This window comes from Ictalurus punctatus, unplaced genomic scaffold (genome assembly GCF_001660625.3).
Source record: "Ictalurus punctatus breed USDA103 unplaced genomic scaffold, Coco_2.0 Super-Scaffold_100058, whole genome shotgun sequence".
Classification (NCBI taxonomy): domain Eukaryota; kingdom Metazoa; phylum Chordata; class Actinopteri; order Siluriformes; family Ictaluridae; genus Ictalurus; species Ictalurus punctatus.
The window spans coordinates 362,082-383,235 of NW_026521089.1; the positions used below are offsets into that span (position 1 = coordinate 362,082).

The 21,154-nt window shown below is 39.9% G+C and overlaps 2 long non-coding RNA genes and 2 other non-coding genes across 5 annotated transcripts; 1 reads left to right on the plus strand and 3 right to left on the minus strand.

The window, feature by feature from the left end:
* Positions 1-2,942: 2,942 nt before the first annotated feature.
* On the minus strand, positions 2,943-3,014 carry trnaw-cca (transfer RNA tryptophan (anticodon CCA)). Its single transcript has one exon. It is a non-coding gene; the product is annotated as a tRNA-Trp (tRNA).
* A 1,095-nt stretch (positions 3,015-4,109) lies between these two features.
* Positions 4,110-4,182, plus strand: trnak-uuu (transfer RNA lysine (anticodon UUU)). Its single transcript has one exon. It is a non-coding gene; the product is annotated as a tRNA-Lys (tRNA).
* A 1,631-nt stretch (positions 4,183-5,813) lies between these two features.
* On the minus strand, positions 5,814-11,066 carry LOC128630622 (uncharacterized). Its single transcript, XR_008394881.1, has 3 exons — positions 10,771-11,066; positions 6,737-6,799; positions 5,814-6,086 (listed from the first exon to the last, which is right to left on the minus strand). It is a non-coding gene; the product is annotated as an uncharacterized LOC128630622 (long non-coding RNA).
* A 3,143-nt stretch (positions 11,067-14,209) lies between these two features.
* On the minus strand, positions 14,210-20,175 carry LOC128630629 (uncharacterized). 2 transcript variants are annotated; one of them, XR_008394903.1, is made up of 3 exons: positions 20,014-20,175; positions 15,232-15,331; positions 14,210-15,116 (listed from the first exon to the last, which is right to left on the minus strand). It is a non-coding gene; the product is annotated as an uncharacterized LOC128630629 (long non-coding RNA). The 2 variants fall into 2 exon arrangements; XR_008394902.1 differs by lacking the exon at positions 20,014-20,175 and adding an exon at positions 18,033-18,148.
* Between the last annotated feature and the right edge of the window lie 979 nt (positions 20,176-21,154).

Below are 21,154 nucleotides of genomic sequence, written 5' to 3' on the forward strand. Positions count from 1 at the left end.
CATTTACCATTTGTACGAGGCCTTTGTGTCATTATACGTGTCAGACGATGGGCAATCAGTGGCAAAGGTGGCGTAAACCTGCTTTTTGCGAGGCATACAGAGCCAAGATCACACGTCAGTTTGTGGTGTGGAATTAACGTGTTTGTTAGAAATTTTGGTCTCCTTGTGCAGAAAAGCCAAGTTTAATTAAAAATGCTGATGCTATTCTACTTGTTCTCATACCATGACACGAAGGCATTCCTTGAACCAAGACAAGCCTCCAGAGTGAGCCTTACGAATAAGAGTTATGCTGGTAACGATTTCCAAGCGACATGCTGGTCAAAAGTGTGCTAGTTGTAAACAAAAATACGAACAAGGTCGTTAAACAGAAAGCACTGGGGTTAAGTTGATCTCAACTTAGAAACTGGCCAACATAATAGATGGGACCAAAGTTCAACATTCTCTTGGTTAACGTCACCATTTTACAGGTTTCACAAGAACCTTGTCTCTTTGTATGTCTCAGACTGCAGGCAGTCAGTGGGTAAAGAAGTATGAAGGACAGAGCCGTGGTTGAACCCTGTTGGTTTGTATCCTTGAATAGTGGTGCTGAGCTGTGTTAATAGTTTGTAGAAAGCCATGAGAACCAGATGGGATGGGCCCTTTCCAAGCCAAGGGCTGAGCACCATTTATGTCTGTGAGAACCGTTGAACTAGAGCGTCCACAGGCCTGACCTACAAGCTCGAGGGTAAAGTGCGCTCTCGTTCCTCGAACCTAGATAGCTCAGTCGGTATAGCATCAGACTTTTAAACTGAGGGTCCAGGGTTCAAGTCCCTGTTTGGGTGTTGTAGTACCCTCCAAATCTTCTGAGAGGACCAGTGAAACCATCGAAGGTGCCTCTTTCCAGCATGTTTTGTTCAGCAAGTAAAATGGGCAAACTAAGGGTAAACATTCAGCAGGTTGTCAAGTGACTAATGGTTACCAGGCGAGAGTGTTGCTACCTAAGCTTTGTTACCTTTTAGCATGAAGTTGACAAAGACATGGGTGGTCATCATAGAGATTGGAGTCCATATAACAGCATCCTTATTAGACTGTGCAGAAAATCATGGGTCTGTGTGAAAAAGAGCACATTGAATGACCCCGACATGATTTGAACCTTCTGAGCTGGAGTCAGACGCACTTCCGTTGCGCCACGAGGTCCCAGCTCGAAGCCTATAGCGCATCATGGTGCAAGGCATACTTGTTCATCGGCGTGGCGATCAAGACGCATTGGAACTCGGAGACAGGTGGTGGGCTGTGACTGTTGCGACTAGTGTCTGACATCTGGGCAAGAGCTCTTTCAGAGGACAAGGCACGAGCCCTTTAAAGGGATAACCTGCCAGGTTTCCCTTCCCTGGACATTAAGGGAGATTTTCAAGATCAAATGGTAGATCTCACCCCAGTGCGTGAGAGTGAAGCGCGGACAACTTATACCTGAAGCGCAACTCAGGGACTCAACTGCCTATGCGATAGAACCATGGTTCAGCCTTCTTCTGGGTAACTTCACACATTTACCATTCGTACGAGGCCTTTGTGTCATTATACGTGTCAGACGATGGGCAATCAGTGGCAAAGGTGGCGTAAACCTGCTTTTGGCGAGGCATACAGAGCCAAGATTACACGTCAGTTTGTGGTGTGGAATTAACGTGTTTGTTACCCAGTTAACCTGGGTAACTGGGTAACTGGCTGTGACTGTTGCGACTAGTGTCTGACATCTGGGCAAGAGCTCTTTCAGAGGCCAAGGCACGAGCCCTTTAAAGGCATAACCTGGCTCAGCCATAACCATGGTTCAGCCTTCTTCTGGGTAACTTCACACATTTACCATTTGTACGAGGCCTTTGTGTCATTATACGTGTCAGACGATGGGCAATCAGTGGCAAAGGTGGCGTAAACCTGCTTTTTGCGAGGCATACAGAGCCAAGATTACACGTCAGTTTGTGGTGTGGAATTAACGTGTTTGTTAGAAATTTTGGTCTCCTTGTGCAGAAAAGCAAAGTTTAATTAAAAATGCTGATGCTATTCTACTTGTTCTCATACCATGACACGAAGGCATTCCTTGAACCAAGACAAGCCTCCAGAGTGAGCCTTACGAATAAGAGTTATGCTGGTAACGATTTCCAAGCGACATGCTGGTCAAAAGTGTGCTAGTTGTAAACAAAAATACGAACAAGGTCATTAAACAGAAAGCACTGGGGTTAAGTTGATCTCAACTTAGAAACTGGCCAACATAATAGAGGGGACCAAAGTTCAACATTCTCTTGGTTAATGTCACCATTTTACAGGTTTCACAAGAACCTTGTCTCTTTGTATGTCTCAGACTGCAGGCAGTCAGTGGGTAAAGAAGTATGAAGGACAGAGCCGTGGTTGAACCCTGTTGGTTTGTATCCTTGAATAGTGGTGCTGAGCTGTGTTAATAGTTTGTAGAAAGCCATGAGAACCAGCTGGGATGGGCCCTTTCCAAGCCAAGGGCTGAGCACCATTTATGTCTGTGAGAACCGTTGAACTAGAGCGTCCACAGGCCTGACCTACAAGCTCGAGGGTAAAGTGCGCTCTCACTCCTTGAGCCCAGATAGCTCAGTCGGTAGAGTGTCAGACTTTTAATCTGAGGGTCCAGGGTTCAAGTCCCTGTTTGGGTGTTGTAGTACCCTCCATAGTCTTCTGAGAGGACCAGTGAAACCATCTAAGGTGCCTCTTTCCAGCATGTTTTGTTCAGCAAGCAAAATGGGCAAACTAAGGGTAAACATTCAGCAGATTGTCAAGTTACTAATGGTTACCAGGTGAGAGTGTTGCTACCTAAGCTTTGTTACCTTTTAGCATGAAGTTGACAAAGACATGGGTGGTCATCATAGAGATTGGAGTCCATATAACAGCATCCTTATTAGACTGCGCAGAAAATCATGGGTCTGTGTGAAAAAGAGCACATTGAATGACCCCGACGTGATTTGAACACGCAACCTTCTGATCTGGAGTCAGACGCGCTACCGTTGCGCCACGAGGTCCAAGCGCAAAAACTACAGCGCACCATGGTGCAACGCATACTTGTTCATCTTTGTGGCGCTCAAGACGCATTGGATCTCGGAGACAGGTGGTGGGCTGTGACTGTTGCGACTAGTGTCTGACATCTGGGCAAGAGCTCTTTCAGAGGACAAGGCACGAGCCCTTTAAAGGGATAACCTGCATGGTTTCCCTTCCCTGGACTTTAAGGGAGATTTTCAAGATCAAATGGTAGATCTCACCCCAGTGCGTGAGAGTGAAGCGTGGACAACTTATACCTGAAGTGCAACTCAGGGACTCAACTGCCTATGCGATAGAACCATGGTTCAACCTTCTTCTGGGTAACTTCACACATTTACCATTTGTACGAGGCCTTTGTGTCATTATACGTGTCAGACGATGGGCAATCAGTGGCAAAGGTGGCGTAAACCTGCTTTTTGCGAGGCATACAGAGCCAAGATTACACGTCAGTTTGTGGTGTGGAATTAACGTGTTTGTTAGAAATTTTGGTCTCCTTGTGCAGAAAAGCCAAGTTTAATTAAAAATGCTGATGCTATTCTACTTGTTCTCATACCATGACACGAAGGCATTCCTTGAACCAAGACAAGCCTCCAGAGTGAGCCTTACGAATAAGAGTTATGCTGGTAACGATTTCCAAGCGACATGCTGGTCAAAAGTGTGCTAGTTGTAAACAAAAATACGAACAAGGTCGTTAAACAGAAAGCACTGGGGTTAAGTTGATCTCAACTTAGAAACTGGCCAACATAATGGAGGGGAGCAAAGTTCAACATTCTCTTGGTTAACGTCACCATTTTACAGGTTTCACAAGAACCTTGTCTCTTTGTATGTCTCAGACTGCAGGCAGTCAGTGGGTAAAGAAGTATGAAGGACAGAGCTGTGGTTGAACCCTGTTGGTTTGTATCCTTGAATAGTGGTGCTGAGCTGTGTTAATAGTTTGTAGAAAGCCATGAGAACCAGATGGGATGGGCCCTTTCCAAGCCAAGGGCTGAGCACCATTTATGTCTGTGAGAACCGTTGAACTAGAGCGTCCACAGGCCTGACCTACAAGCTCGAGGGTAAAGTGCGCTCTCACTCCTCGAGCCCAGATAGCTCAGTCGGTAGAGCGTCAGACTTTTAATCTGAGGGTCCAGGGTTCAAGTCCCTGTTTGGGTTTTGTAGTACCCTCCAGATCCTCTGAGAGGTCCTGTGAAACCATCTAAGGTGCCTCTTTCCAGCATGTTTTGTTCAGCAAGCAAAATGGGCAAACTAAGGGTAAACATTCAGCAGGTAGTCAAGTTACTAATGGTGACTAGGTGAGAGTGTTGCTACCTAAGCTTTGTTACCTTTTAGCATGAAGTTGACAAAGACATGGGTGGTCATCATAGAGATTGGAGTCCATATAACAGCATCCTTATTAGACTGCGCAGAAAATCATGGGTCTGTGTGAAAAAGAGCACACTGAATGACCCCGACATGATTTGAACCTTCTGATCTGGAGTCAGACGCACTACCGTTGCGCCACGAGGTCCCAGCTCGAAGCCTATAGCGCATCATGGTGCAAGGCATACTTGTTCATCTTTGTGGCGCTCAAGACGCATTGGAACTCGGAGACAGGTGGTGGGCTGTGACTGTTGCGACTAGTGTCTGACATCTGGGCAAGAGCTCTTTCAGAGGACAAGGCACGAGCCCTTTAAAGGCATAACCTGGCTGGTTTCCCTTCCCTGGACATTAAGGGAGATTTTCAAGATCAAATGGTAGATCTCACCCCAGTGCATTGAATGACCCCGACGTGATTTGAACACGCAACCTTCTGATCTGGAGTCAGACACGCTACCGTGGCTCGCTCGCTCTATCTATTTAATATAAATATAAATATATATAATATAATATATATAAAAAAAATATAATATAATATAATATAATATATATAAAAAAATAATATATATATAAAAATAATTATATATATATATATATAAAAATAATTATATATATATATATATAAAAATAATTATATATATATATATATAAAAATAATTATATATAAAAATAATTATATATATATAAAAATAATTATATATATAAAAATAATTATATATATATATAAAAATAATTATATATATAAAAATAATTATATATATAAAAATAATTATATATATATATATATATATATATATATATATATATATATAAATAATTATATATATATATAAAAATAATTATATATATAAAAATAATTATATATATAAAAATAATTATATATATAAAAATAATTATATATATATATATATATATATATATACACACATACATACACACACACATATACATACATATATATATATACACACATACACACACACAAACACACTATGAATAAATATTAAAGTAAATAAAAAGATGTACAGTATTTCACAATAAAGTGAGAGCTCCCCTCACATTTTTGTAAATATTTGATGATATCTTTTCATGTGACAACACTGAAGAAATGACACTTTGCTACAGTGTAAAGTAGTGAGTGTACAGCTTGTGTAACAGTGCAAATTTGCTGTCCCCTCAAAATAACTCAACACACATTAATGTCTAAACCGCTGGCAACAAAAGTGAGTACACCCCCAAGTAAAAATGTCCAAATCGGGCCCAATTAGCCATTTTCCCTCCCCGGTGTCATGTGACTTGTTAGTGTTACAAGGTCTCAGGTGTGAATGGGGAGCAGGTGTGTAAAATTTGGTGTCATCACTCTCACACTCCCTCATACTGGTCACTGGAAGTTCGACATGGCACCTCAAGGCAAAGAACTCTCTGAGGATGTGAAAAAAAGAATTCTTGCTCTACATAAAAATGGCCTAGGCTTTAAGAAGATTACCAAGACCCTGACACTGAGCTGCAGAACGGTGGCCAAGACCATACAGCGGTTTAACAGGACAGGTTCCACTCAGAACAGGCCTCGCCATGGTCGACCAAAGAAGAAGTTGAGTGCACGTGCTCAGCGTCATATCCAGAGGTTGTCTTTGGGAAATAGTGCTGCCAGCATTGCTGCAAAGGTTGAAGGGGTGGGGGGTCAGCCTGGGCTTTGGACACTGCAGACACAAACACAAAATCAAGTTTATATACGACAATGTATTACTCGAATAGGTTATTGATTGTGCAAATACTATATGCATGTAGAACCCCTACATGCTTTGCGTTTAATATGTATTATGTAAGGAATTAACATGCGGTTAACAGCATGAGCTTCATTTTGGTAAAATTCAAACATTCAACATTCAAAGATAGGGGGAGGGGGGGGGGGGGGGGGCTACAGAAATCATTTGTTGCCTCAGCTGGTAAATACAGTAGCAAATGTACCAGGTCATAAATTGGCTACCGTATTGGAGAGACAATCCAAAGTGTTCAAAGAAGAGTTGGGTCCACTACTGGAGAGAGAACTCCAGAGGCTGGTGGAAGACAAGATCATTGAACCAATGCAGTTTGCAGAGTGGGCAGCTCCCATTGTTCCAGTCAGAAAACTGATGGTTCTACCCCAATTTGTAGGGATTATAAATTCGCAGTAAATCCAGCTCTAGTGTGGAGCAGTATCCAATTCCCAAGGTAGAAGATTTATTTGCTCAGTCGGCAGGAGGAAAGAATTTCCCAACTGGACATGACCCATGCGCATCAGAAGATAATACTGTACAAAAATTCCAATATGTATGTTACAATCAACATGCACAAGGGATTATGTACTTACAACAGGCCACCATTTGGAGTTGCTTCAAGTCCAGCGATCTTCCAGCACACAATAGAAGGGATTCTGCAAGACAAACGCGTCACAGTTTATCTGGATTGCATTCTAGTCTCAGGGGCTAATGAACATCTGCAGAACTTGGATGAGGTACTAAGTAGGATAGAAAAGAGTGGACTGAGGCAAAGAAGGAGCAAGTGCGAGTCCTTGGGAGAAGTAGAGATATTTTTAGGTCACAAAATTAATGCCATAGGATTACAGTCGAAAGACAGGTCCTATATTATGTTTGAGACAGCTGGCATTGTAGCCGTGAAATCAGCTAACATTATGTTCCATGTAATGTTTGCGATATCCAGTTATTTGTTAAACGCTAACGCATTGCAATGTTATAAACTACCTCCTAATGGACCACCATGCATCTCCATTCAGCCCGTGTCCTGTCAGCTAAATGTAGCATAATGTCACTAATAATTATTCACATGTTCATGCTTTTAATAAATCTTTTTATCCTGACACCGTATCAGTGAATTTAAACTAATGCCTGCATTCAGAGTATAAGGGGGGTGTGCGTGTTCAGGAGTGCACCTTAGCACTTATTAGTCATGGTCAGACAGTGTTTGAACTAAAATCTCTCTCTCTCTCTCTCTCTCTCTCTCTCTCTCTCTCTCTCTCTCTCTCTCTCTGTGTATCAGCCAGAGGAGGATGCCCTCCAGGAGTTTTTAATTTTATAGGTTTTTTTTAATTCTCTGGGTTTTTAAAAAAAAAAAAAAAAAAAAAAAAATCACACCATGGTACTGAGCATGTGTACTTTTGGTGGTATCGTTACCAACGACTAGATTTTTGGTATCATGACATCCCTAATATGTAAGGAAATAGGATGAACTCTGCATACAGGGAAGCTTAGTTTTATGGGGGACTCGCGTAGTGGTTCCACCTCCGCGGCGTGCGGCTCTTCTAAGACATCTACACGAAACCCATCCAGGAATTACCAGGATGAAAGGCCTGGTGCGTAGCTATATGTGGTTGCCACACTTGGATGCAGAGCTGGAAGCATTGGTCAAATCGTGTGCAGTCTGTCAGGAAAACAGAAACGCTCCGGCAAACGCGCCACTGCATGCGTGAGAGATACCAGAGCAACCATGGAGAAGGATTCACATTGATTACGGTGCACCGTGGATGGGTAGAATGTTCTTGATCGTGGTAGAAGCATTCTCAAAATGGATAGAGGCTTATCTGTTAATCAAGTCTACATCCACAGTTACCATTCAGTGCTTAAGACAAACCTTTAGCCAACACAGGATACCAGAAGTAGTGATGTCAGACCATAGCAGTTTTTTTGTTTTTTTTTACCAGTGCTGAATTCCAAGAGTTTATGGAAAGAAACGGAATTAAACACAAGCACAGCACCCTACCATGCATCTTCCAGTGGTCTGGCTGAAAGGGCCGTTCAAACATTCAAAACCCTGATGAAAAGAGTACTGGAGAGTCCATTGAAAAAGCTAGGCAATCAGCTGTGTGGAAGGAAACTGGTCTACACAGGGTCTCATCGAGATACAAATAATTGAGAAAAATGGTACCATGACCAACATGCAAAGGAAAGATATCTCGTGGTGGGTGACCCAGTGTATACTAGGAACTTCAGCTCTGGACCTACTTTTATTCCAGGAACAGTTCAGAAAAAGACTGGTCCTGTATGGTGCACAGTAGCATTGGGAAGTGGGCAAGTAGTGCACTGACATATTGATCAGGTGAGAGATGGGCACAATGCAACATCCGTAGCACCAGAGTTGTAAGACACTTCACGGCCAGATGTTGCCATTCCAGCGCATTCTACAAAAGACTCAGGTTCTTCATTCTCTGAGGAAAGTCACAAACAAAAACTGGGAGGAACTTCTGAAGTGGCTGCATCAGAAACTTTCCTTGGGATGGAAAACCCAGAGTTGAGAAGGTCTACACGTACTAAATCTCCAAGCTATCTGAAAGATTATAATTAGTGTAGTGGTGAGTTCCCCAAACGCAGGGCAAGAATGAACCCAGGAACTGAACTGAATCTCAAGAGAAAGTGGGGCATGCAATAAGACAATGGCCCGAACAAAGAATGGTTAAAGAACAATAAAGTTATTGGTTTGAATGGCCAAAACTGAAGTCCAAGCCTATGTGCAGGACTAATAAACAGTTACTGGAAATGATTAGTTGCAGTTCTTGCTGCACAAGGGGGTCAGATCAGATACTGAAGGCAAAAGGTTCACATACTTTTGCCACTCCCAGATATGTAATATTGGATTATTTTCTGCAATAAATAAATGACCAAGTATAACATGTGTCACGTTTGTTTAAATGGGTTCTCTGAGTAGTTTTAGAACTTGTCTGAAAATCTTGTTATTTATGTAGAAATATAGAAAACTCTAAAGGGTTCACAAACTTTCAAGCACCACTGTAGCTGTGATGTGCAGCAAAAGGTTGTTGAGCTTCACAAAATGGGAAGTGTCTATAAGAAAATAGCACAAGCATCGAAAATGCTCATTTCCACCATCAGGACAATAATTAAGAAGTTCCAGTCAACTAGTTCCAGTTCCAGCGTGTCTATATCGTCTCAACACACTGAAGAGGACGGTTCGAGTGGACAAAACATCTCCAAGGATCACAGCTGGAGAATTGCAGGAGTTAGTTGTGTCTTGGGGTCAGAAAGTCTCCAAAACTACAATATGAAGTCACCTACATCACCACAAGTTGTTGGAAGGGTTTCAAGAAAAAAGCCTCTACTCTCATCCAAAAACACACTCAGGTGTCTTCAGTTGGCCAGACACTACTGGAACTTCAAATGGGATCGGGTTCTATGGTCAGATGAAACCAAAATAGAGCTTTTTGGTAATAAACACCAGAGGTGGTTTTGAAGCACACAGATAGGTAGCCATATGGAAAAGTACCCCATGCCCACGGTTAAATATGGTGGTGGATCTTTAATGTTTTGGGAATGTTTTTCTGCCAGAGGACCTGGACATATCGTTAGGATACATGGATATTAAATAAAAACCTGACTGCCTCTGCCAGAAAGATTAAAGTGTGCCGTGGTTGGATCTTCCAGCAGGACAGTGATCCAAAACATACATCAAAATCAACGCAAAAACGGTTTACTGACCACAAAATCATCAAGTCATTTAACACTAATGATCAGTATTGAAAATATTAACATGGATATCCGAGTCTGATAATAAAATTAACTTCTACTTGCAGTCAAATTTTGTAGTGTTTAGGACATTTAACACCCTTCCGTCCAAAAGAAACCAAAAGGGGGTACAAACTTTTACACTCCACTGTATTTGGTTGAAATTGCGTTTATAGAACAACTGAACAGCAACGTTTCCATACAGGTTTTAGTGAAGTGTTTAACAATAGCAACTTGACTTGAAATGGATGATGTTTCATTAGCGTGGCCTGTGCCCAAATCCTGCACGACTGCGTATCTAGGTACACTACACACGGTCTGAACGAATGGAGTCTCTACCGCACCTAGTGCACTAGAGATAGAGATTCCATACAAGGTGATTTGGGACGGAGCCAGTGCACAGAAACCGTTTCCCTGCGAGAGGCGCAGGTGGAGCTGGAGCTCTGTGACTGATTTGTGCACCTGTGACTACAGAACTACCTCAAGTCTCCACACGGAGAGCTGTTCAAGAGAAAAACACTCCTAAAGAACAAATCACTGCGTCAGCGAGACATCAACCCTTTAACTAGACGTTCATCCCAATTCCACACAAATACCGCGGAACTACTTAGGGCTGAGAGACAGTTCAAAAAGCACTGAAAATAAAGTCACTCGGTAAACAGTTGCTCTCTGCGTCACCCAGACAGCGAGGCGGATAAACTACAAGTTCCCGAGAAGCGTCAGATTTACTAAACTAACTAGTTCACCGTTTATCCGGCGCTAAATAAACTCCCACCGAGTTAACTCAAGTTAGTACTTTATACGAAAACAGCCGCAGAGCTAACAAGCTAGCAGCTTAGTGAATAAATAAGGCCAAACGCGTTCATCTACCCACCTACAGTCGGGTGTGAAGTCTACAAGTTGCTCAGTGCTGCGTTTTCTCTCCACTCCTGTAGTTCTCCGTCATTAAATGCGGTTCAGAGACGGCTTCCATTACACCAATCACCAGTCCTCAGTGAGTAACCCGCTCGCCATGTACAACCTGCTACCTTTAACAGACAGACGCGGTTAGTCACGCCCATGGACGCCAGAGAGGATAATATGATTGGTTCGAACGTGCGTGGTGGGTGGAGCCACGAGAGAGCGCTCTACATAGAGTTTAAATCTATTACTTCATCCCCAGTGAAATCCTCTTATACAGAGACTAAGGGTCCATAGAGTATGATTCAGTCATTATCTACATCATTTAATTCACTTGAGTGACACCTGTTTATAATAGTTTCACATAAAATCACAAATATTATAGCTTAAAAATGCAACTCATACAATTTTTTTTTTAAAATAAATTATATATTTTGTAAATGTATAAAATAAAACTTGTGTCCTATGTGGTGGTGTAGTGGCTAGCACAAGGACAGATTTAGTGATTTGTCGGATCCTAGACAAAATATAGGGATGGGGCCCTCATTTCAGTGTTTTAACATCAATATTTAAAATTTCAGCTTATGTTATTTAGCATTAACAGCAATAATCAGGCGTGTACGGGGCCTAAAAGTGGCCCTGGACTTTCTGGCCCCGAGTGGACCACCACACCCGGTCCACAATACGCCACTCATGAAGTAAGCATTCTGATGGCATTTTAGAAAAAAACATAATTAATTAGCAAAAAGTAAAAATAAAACTTTCTTAACTATAAGTTTATGCAGCGTTTTGGGGGCCCTTGCTAGCTCGGGGCCCAAGGCAATTGCTGCACGTACGTTATCATGTTTGCCTTGCACCTCCAGTTTTGGAGGTTCAATTCCTGCCTCTGCCCTGCATCGTAGTTCTAATCGTGCTTCAGGGGGTTTCATCCGGGTACTCTGGTTTCCTCCCACAGTCCAAAGACATGCGTTGTAGGCCGATTGGTATCTCTAAAAAATGTGTGCAATTGTGCCCTGCAATGGGTTGGCACCCTGTCCTGGGTGTCCCCCCACCTTGTGCCCTGAGTCCCCTGTGAGTCTTGACTCTGTGTAGGAAAAATGGGTGGATCTATGTGTCCTGCTCTAAAAAAAATAAATAAATAAAAAAGAACCTGTTTGAATATTAGTACTTGCAAACAAGCTAAAGTGTTGTGTGAAGTGTATTAAAGAAGACAGAGCACTTGTGAATTTTAGACTTGACTGAAAATCACTTACACACAAACAAACAAAAAAGCTCAAAAGTGAAAACTCTGGGTTTAAGTATCTGTCCAGTGAAGTATTTAGCAGAGCATTTATCTCCATATCAGGTGTGTTATACTATTACACTGAGCAGACTGACCTATCATAATAATCAGCATATAGTCTCATATTCCATATTCTTTTATATACTAGCAGTATTATTTAACTGAAAGTCAAAACTTTTGCTACTAAAACCATGCAGTAGAACTGCTCGATAGAAATAACATTGCTCATGTGACATCCTATTAAATGTAAATATTATGTATATGTACTTTGGCTAGTTGTTTTTTTCTCCATATGGTTATAATGTTCCCAAGACTAATACATCACAGGTATTCATAATGTATACATAAGATGGACTACCATAACAAAATGAGCATAAAGTTCAAGTCATGCACAGATGTTTATAATCGAATCATTTTCCTATATGTCACAAATGACCAAATAGTCTTCAGTAATTCCAGACAGCATGGAGAAAGTTAAATAAAGTGAAGTGAAGGATATAATGGATGCCTGAAGGGTTGCATAAAACATCTCAAAACTATGACTACACAATAAATTGATGGGATTTATGTGCATTAAATTGTGTTTTTATGAAACATCTTAAGAAACAGGGGAATAATGTCGACTGAGATTGATTACTTAAAGTGAAAAACAATAAGAATCATTTTATAATAAATAAATAATGTACAATGTAAAATAGATAAATTATTTACAATAACCTGATTGCATAAGTGTGCACACCCTTAAACACATTTAAATTTTATCACAGCATTTCATCTTTTTGGATAAGAGTAGATCAGTTTGGAGCGTCTTGATTTAGCAATATTTTGCCATTCTTCCTTGCAAAAGCATTCTAACTCCGTCAGATTGGCTGGACATCTCCTGTGCACAGCCCTCTCCGGGAAACCCCACAGATTTATGATTGGATTTAGGTCTGGACTCTGACTGGGCCATTCCAAAAGCTTGAACTTGTTTTGGTGAAGTCATTCGTTTGTTGATCTGGAGGTTTGCTTGGTCGTTAACATGCTGAAAGGTGAAATTCCTCTTCATCTTAAGTGTTGTAGCAGAAGCCTTAATGTTTTGTACCAAAATTGACTGGTATTTGGAGTTATTCATTATTCCCTCCATCCTGATTAAAGCCCAGGTCCAGCTGAAGAAAAACCACTCCAAAGCTCAATGCTTCCCTGTGGGGATGGTGCTCTTTTGGTGTTGCGTTGTTTTTTTTTTTTGCCAAACATGTTTTTTGGTTATAGCTAAAAAGTTAAATTTTGGTCTTGTCAGGTATCATAACATTATTCCACATGGTTTTGGGAGATAAAAAGGAGTAATTTTAGATGTGTAATTCACAACCTTAAACTTTTCATTCAAAACGTTGCTAAATGTTTGAGATTTTTCTTTATTCTCTCGACCATATAAACCATAATACTTAAATACTTAAGAGACGACAACTGAATTTATTTGTGATATTCGTCTTTGTACGGAATGAATGAACACAGGATATTCCAGGTGAAACCATCAGGGTTGAACAGCATTAATAGGCACTAGATGGGACAGTGATGTGAAGTTTAAATAGACCCTGTAATGCAGCCTGGCTGGGGTTTTAAGGTCATGTAAAAATCCACTTAAAAATGATATTATATAGAACACGGATACATTCATGGCTCATTTGTTCACATTTAATCCGCACTGAATCATTTGTCAAGTACTGAATAGAACCCATATTCTGTTCATTAAAATTTACTCCAAGTACGTGCGTACCATGTGTGTAAAAAGAAAATCAGTACCATCATGCCCTTCTTTAGAGATTTTATATTGATTAGTTTCACTTGTCCATTTGCTCTTACTATGTTAATATTTACGAGGGGCATCTACACACAAATTGTGTTTTTGCTTTGTGCAGGATAATAAAATACATCAAAAAGGCACTCGGGATAAACATTGTGTACATGGACTTTTTAATAATTCTCTAAAATGATTAGCAAAAGGAGACTTCATAATCTTGCTTACAAATCAGAATATATAACTTCAAATAATAATAATAAACACAGGAAGACATTTCTGTAACCCATCATTCACAACAGCCTTTAAATCTGTTTGCTGGTCCATCTGTAAGAGAAAAAATATTATATTTGAGGTTTCATGCTAACTGCAGTTCTACCTGCTTTTTATAGTTAAAGGTGTGGGTCACATTTCTTCTGTCATATTCTGCAGAGAGCATAATAAAGCACACCCTTCTTCTTTTCCCCTGGTTTCACAGACAAGGCCTAAGCCTAGTCCCAGACTAAAATGTATCTTTGAGCTGTTTTAACTGAAAGCTACTTGCACGGACGGATCTTAAAACACGTCAGTGCCATTGTTTTATCTCAGGATGTGCACCAGAAATATTTTTTTCTAAAGAAACGTTTATAAAAGCTACTGAAATGTCCTAATTGATTGAAGATCTAATCCTGGCTTAATGTAAACCCTGTCTGTGAAACCGGGCCTTTATCTTCTAGTGAAGGAGAAGAACATTCATTGAGCCTGTAATAAACTTTTAAACAATCTTTAAATAGTAAAAAAAATTAAGGACACTAATGTAGTAACCGCTGAAAGTATCATGGTGAATATAGTCACAAATAAGGTCAAATATTTCACAAGACCTTGAGCGGGGATAGTTGTGACTTTCACAATATAACATCCTCTACACAACACCAGCAACGATGAACTAAACCTGTTCTGAGACCAGGAGCTATGCTGAAAGAAGAGAGAGCAGCACCTTGCACAGGAAGAACCTCTCCTCCCACTCGTCAACCCCATCATACTTACACTTCTTGCAGCATAACTGGACTCACCTCTGTGTAGCACAAGTCAAACCACTGAACAGAAAAAGGTTGGTGGGTGGACTACAAGACACAGTCACACTTTATTTATAATAATAGAGTGTTTATTCAGAGTCGTACCATCACCTCTTGGGAGAGGGTGAAGATGGCTACCTGTGTTGGAGTGTGATAGAGAACAAGATCACTGCAGCACAAGCACCATGGCCAGAAACCCTTTTGACCTAAAAAAAGAAAAAACATGTTTGGTAAATCATGAGGCTGTCTAACAGAAATTAAATCAATACATAAAAACATGACAAGCATTCTGGCTAGGTCAGCTGATGGAGGACAACATACCCCAGCCCACTTAGCTTCCACATGACAGCCAGGAAGTCTTTCTTGGTGGCCTCCAACACAGCCAAGCACTGCATGTGGAAAACAGCACCTCAGTAAGAATCTGAAAATAAAAGATCATCACCTGGGACTCACAGAGGCCAGAAATGCTGCTTATGTAGAAAGTTTAAAAGCAACTCAACATCCAGGTCATAAACACACACTCAGCAGGAATATAGATTTATAATCTGCGGCTTTAAACAACGTTTGGGGGAAGGTGCACTTCCTAAACATGACCACACGATGGCAGTCAAGATCCATCCAGAACACCACGCAGGGCTGCTATTTTATTTATTTTATTTTATTAATCACCCTTTCTTCTTCTTCTTCTTCTTCTTCTTCTTCTTCTTCTTCTTATTATTATTATTATTATTATTATTATTATTATTATTATTATTGTAGCATTCATATTAGCATAAGATTAGGAAATAATTTCTAAAAACTCAGTCACACCTTCATGCTACCTCTGTGCATGATGTCAATGGTGCACTGCTCCTCTTTCTCCATAGATACAGGGACCCTCGACTTTAAGCCTTTTTATTGCAAAAGCAGCTGCTACAATAATAATTATGTGCAGATGGAAAAAAAAGTATTAGGCTAAGCAAATGTTCTGAGTTTTTTTCTAGCAGTTTTTGACTTTTTATTTCAATTTATTTGTGTAGCGCTTTTTACAATAGACATTGTCTCAAAGCAGCTTTACAGAAATATCAACATGGTATACAGATATTAAAGGTGCGAATTTATCCCAACTGAGCAAGCCACTGAGTGGCGACGGTGGCAAGGAAAAACTCCCTAAGATGTTTTAAGAGGAAGAAACCTTGAGAGGAACCCGACTCAGAAGGAACCCGTCCTCATCTGGGTAACAACAGATAGTGTGAAAAAGTTCATTATGGATTCATATGAAGTCTGTATGGCCTTAGGAGCAGCCGTAGTCCCAGCAGTCTGGAATTAAAGAAGATTTGAGCTCCATCCAGAGGCAGAAAGGATCTGGATCTCTAGTATCTCCATAAATTCGTGGGGGGCTCGGCGAAAGGAGAGAGGGAGAAAAAAGATAATTATGACTGCGAATTGGTAGAACAGAATCTAGTCAGGGTAGGCTTGAGTAAACAAAATACGTTTTAAGCTTAGACTTAAACACTGAGACTGTGTATGAGTCCCGAACACTAATAGGAAGACTGTTCCATAACTGTGGGGTTCTATAAGAGAAAGCTCTTCCCCCCTGCTGTAGCCTTCACTATTCGAGGTACCGTCAGATAGCCTGCATCTTTTGATCTAAGTAGGCGTGGAGGATCATAGAAAACCAAAAGGTCCATTAGATATTGTGGCGCGAGACCATTTAGTGCTTTATAGGTCAATAAAAGTATTTTATAATTAATGCGAGATTTCACTGGGAGTCAATGCAGTATTGATAATATCGGGGTGATGAGGTCGTATCTTCTAGTTCTAGTTAGGACTCTAGTAGCTGCATTCTGGACTAACTGGAGCTTATTTATATTCCTACTGGAACATCCAGACAGTATGGCATTACAGTAATCTAATCTATAGGTGACGAATGCATGAACTAGTATTTCCGCATCATGTAGTGACAATATGTTTCTTATTTTAGAAATGTTTCTGAGATGAAAGAAGACTATCCTAGTAATATTATCTACATGAGCATCAAATGATAGACTGGAGTCAATAATCACTCCAAGGTCTTTAACTGCTGCACATGATGAAACAGAAAGACCATCCAGAGTAACCATGTGATCAGAAAGATTACTTCTAGCTACACGTGGGCCTAATAAAAGTATTTCTGTTTTATCAGAATTAAGTAGAAGGAAGTTAATTAACATCCAACATCTAATGTCCTTTACACATTCCTCAACTTTACTAAGCTTCTGTCTGTCCTCTGGCTTCGCTGAAACATACAGCTGTGTATCATCAGCATAACAGTGGAAGCTAATTCCATGTTTACGAATAATTTGACCAAGGGGTAGCATATATAAAGTAAAGAGCAGTGGGCCTAAAACAGACATGTACATGTATTTCATCAACACTGCTACGAGCTTATTTTTTCCCCATAACAATAATATAGCCTTATTCTCTGTTTACTCAGCAAGACTATAACTTTATTCCCAGTTCCTCTCCTTAATTTCAGTCACTTCCTCACTGAAACCTATAATCAGAATAACTCCAAAGCTCAGGACCCAAGTCTCCACTCTAAATCATGTGTCTAGAACACAGGCTCTGAACTCTTATCTAACACATTTAGTGTTTTATCTGCTCTAAAGCACCCACCTCAGCTCGTGCAGGCTGCTTAATTAGCTGATGACTTGAATCAGGTGAGTTTGGTGCAGGTTCTAATTGAACATCCTCAGGAGTGTAAGGAAGCCTCTCTCTAATATCTTTCTTATCGGTTCAACTCCAACTTCATCACCACCCCAAGAAAGCACTGCATGTTAGTAGTGTTCAGGGTCAGTATCTAAACTGATAGTCTATTCACACACACTAGCACTACTGCACTTCACATCCAGTATTTCCTTCTCTAATGTAGTGGGTTCATAATAAAACTGCCATATTAAATCATGAGCACCAAAAGTCATGTTTATTCTCATCACTGCTCCTGTGTAGCTAAATATATTCCGTAGGAGGCCTCGACTGTTTCACTCGAGAATATCCACAAATAGGGAAGAAGATTACAGAGATAAATGTAATGTATACATTATTACATTAAAACAACGATTATCAAGGGAGAGAAAGAAAGTGAGTTCTAGACCTCTGACCTGTACATGACGTCATCAAAGATCTTATGGTTCACTGCTCCAATTTAACTGTGTGTGTGTGTGTTAGGGATGCACCGATGCCGATACCAGTACTCAGGTGTCGGCCCGATACTGTGTTCATGTACTCTTGCTTGTAAAACTAAAAAAAACTAAAAACAGAGGAAGAAAGGATCTGGATCTCTAGTATCTCCATAAATTCGTGTGGGGATTACTGGTAGATCAGAGAGAATAGTCGGGAACATATTAAAGGATTTGAAAACATCTTTTCCTGCATGTTTGTGGGATAATATATAACCAAGTTTATGTCTGGCAGTAACACAAAGGTCTTTTTTTCCAGAAGTGTACATAACTCCACAGGTAGGTCAAATTAACAATGGAGACAATGTAAACATGTTGTTATCCTTTAAAGGCTTGCAAAGTCTTCCGTTTTCCATGGTGAACAAACAAAATATTTTTGGTGAATGAACAAAATACAAGCATATATTTCCTGTGTAAAGTCCGACTTTGTCAGACATCTAAGGGGGTGGAGGCATACAAAATGGAGGACTCATTTCTTGATGTCGGGAGATAATGAACTTTCATGGCGGTTATTGTATAAGAACCCTCTACCAAAACGGTCTGGTGACTTACAGTGGCGGATTTTACATTGTGCATTACCAACAAAAGTGTTTTTGTTTAAATGTAAATATGCATCGTCTCCACTGTGTACTTTGTGTGATGAACTCGATACTGTGTTTCATGTCTTTTGTGAACGTTGTAAATTATCTCCGCTCTTTAATCTATTGTATACAATGTTTCGTAGTTTGGGGATCATTTTCTTGAAAACAGGGTTTATTTATGGGGGTAGATATTCTCGCCACAGGCAGGAAATCTGTACCTATTCGAATTTTTTGGTCGGTCAAGCAAAATTAGCCATTTGGAAGGCTTACAAAATGGGATCAGAAGGGAAAGAAGTAAACATGGTTAAATTATTTAAGGCCTTGGTTGAGTCTAGGATTAGATTAAAGTACGAATTTTACCAAATTAATGGTGATCTTCCGATGTTTGAGAAGAAATGGTGTGTAAACAAAGGGATGACCTTATAAGAGGCGAGAATCTCTTTTTCAATTGGTAATGGTCGTTAAAACAATGTGTTCTGTATGTTAAGGTTTTTTAATTGTAGAATAAATTATATTTTAAAAGTCAAAGTCTCTCTCTCTCCCCCTGCAGATGTGTTGTTATCTCTAGCATCCCTGCTGGTGCCTCTGCAAATTACACCTGCAACATGAGGGGTCGTTATGTGAACATCATCATTCCCAATGTTATCCAGGCTCTCACGCTCTGTGAAGTGGAAGTCTATGGGGTTCCAGGTTACACTTTTATATCCAGTTCACAATTTCATATACATTTGAAGTCAAATTAAGTTTTACAACAGCTGCTAAATATCAACATTGCTAATTTTTTTTAGTGCCTGTTACTAAGAGGGCATTTCTGAGATTGAAGTTTAACATCAGTGAGTATCTTATGAACCCTACTGTGAGGGACAAAATTATTCAAAAGGTTTGTGTTCATGACATGTATGGTAGATTCATAAATAAATAAATAAATAAATAATACTTCATAATACTAATTTTTCATCATAGACGATATCTGCCAATGCCCAGCCTTCAGTGCGTCAGATCTGTTGGACTACAGAACCAGAGGTGGAAAATGAAACTTAAAAAATGGTAGGAAATATCAGTACTACTACTGCAATAATAATAATAATAATAATAATAATAATAATAATAATAATAATAATAATAATAATACAACTACTTCTACTGCTAATAATAATAGTAATATAGCGATAAGAGGCAATCTGTCCAAACACTCCCTGCATATAGCACTCCCAGTGGCCAGTTCTTGTCAGGATTCATAGAACAATAAAGAGACCATATGTGAACATACTTATGCATATCACATTTTGTGATGATGGCTCAATGCTAGTTGTGTAACCTACCTGCTGAAAGCCGACTGGCAGAAGGCAGACATTTTTGAAGTAATTCAGTTACAGATTAGCAGAAAGCGCACAGCAAATTCTGCTCAATTGGCATTTTGGTTCCTGAGAAACAGCTATTTGAACTTAACGCTGACCCTTATAAACATGAACAGCACGCCCCAGGTAGCCAATTTGAGCGAGATTGCATTGGATACGAGGAGGTCCATCCCTGAACTTTATATTCAAGTTTTGTGGCAATAACCTAATGAGAAACTTTTCAATTATCTGATATCTGATTGGCCAATGACAGGCATGTTTTTTTTCAGTAATTAAGTCATCATGAGAATCTATTATAGATTAGCACATACGGTATATCTACCATATCAAATTTCAGCTTGATCAGACATACAGTTCCTCATAAACAGCTATCTGATCTTAGCTCTGCTCCATTTGTATGACCAAATTTGGCACATAGCAAAAAATGCTAAACTAACTTTTGCCAACTAGTGCTAGGATGTTTGGCCTAGCTTCAGAAATTTGGTGACAGTCCTCAATAATTAATTTTTGGTGTGATGCTCAATAATTATCAAAAACATGTTGACATTTGTAAACAGCAACATCTCACTTTCCTGGGTAATGGGAGGAAGTACTACAACCCCAATTCCAAAAAAGTTGGGACGTTGTGAAAAATGTAAATAAAAACAGAATGCAATGATTTGCAATCTCATAAACCCATATGTTATTCACGGTAGAACATAAAAAACAAATCAAATGTGTAAACTGAGGAAATGTAGCATTTAAAGGAAAAAAATAGGTAACTTTGAATTTATGGGCGCAACACGTCTCAAAATAATTTGGACGGGGCAACAGAAGGCTGGAACAGTAAGTGTTACTAAAAAGAAACAGCTGGAGGAACATTGTGCTACTAATTATGTTAACTGGCAACAGGTCAGTAACATGATTGGGTATAAAAAGAGTATCTTAGAGAGGCAGAGTCTTTCAGAAGTAAAGATGGGCCTCTGTACACCAATCTGCGAAAAACTACATCTACAATTTGTGGAACAATTTCAGAATAATGCTCCTCAATGTAAAATTGTGAAGGCTATGAATATCTCATCATCTACAGCACATCATATCATGAAAAAATTCAGAATCTGGAGAA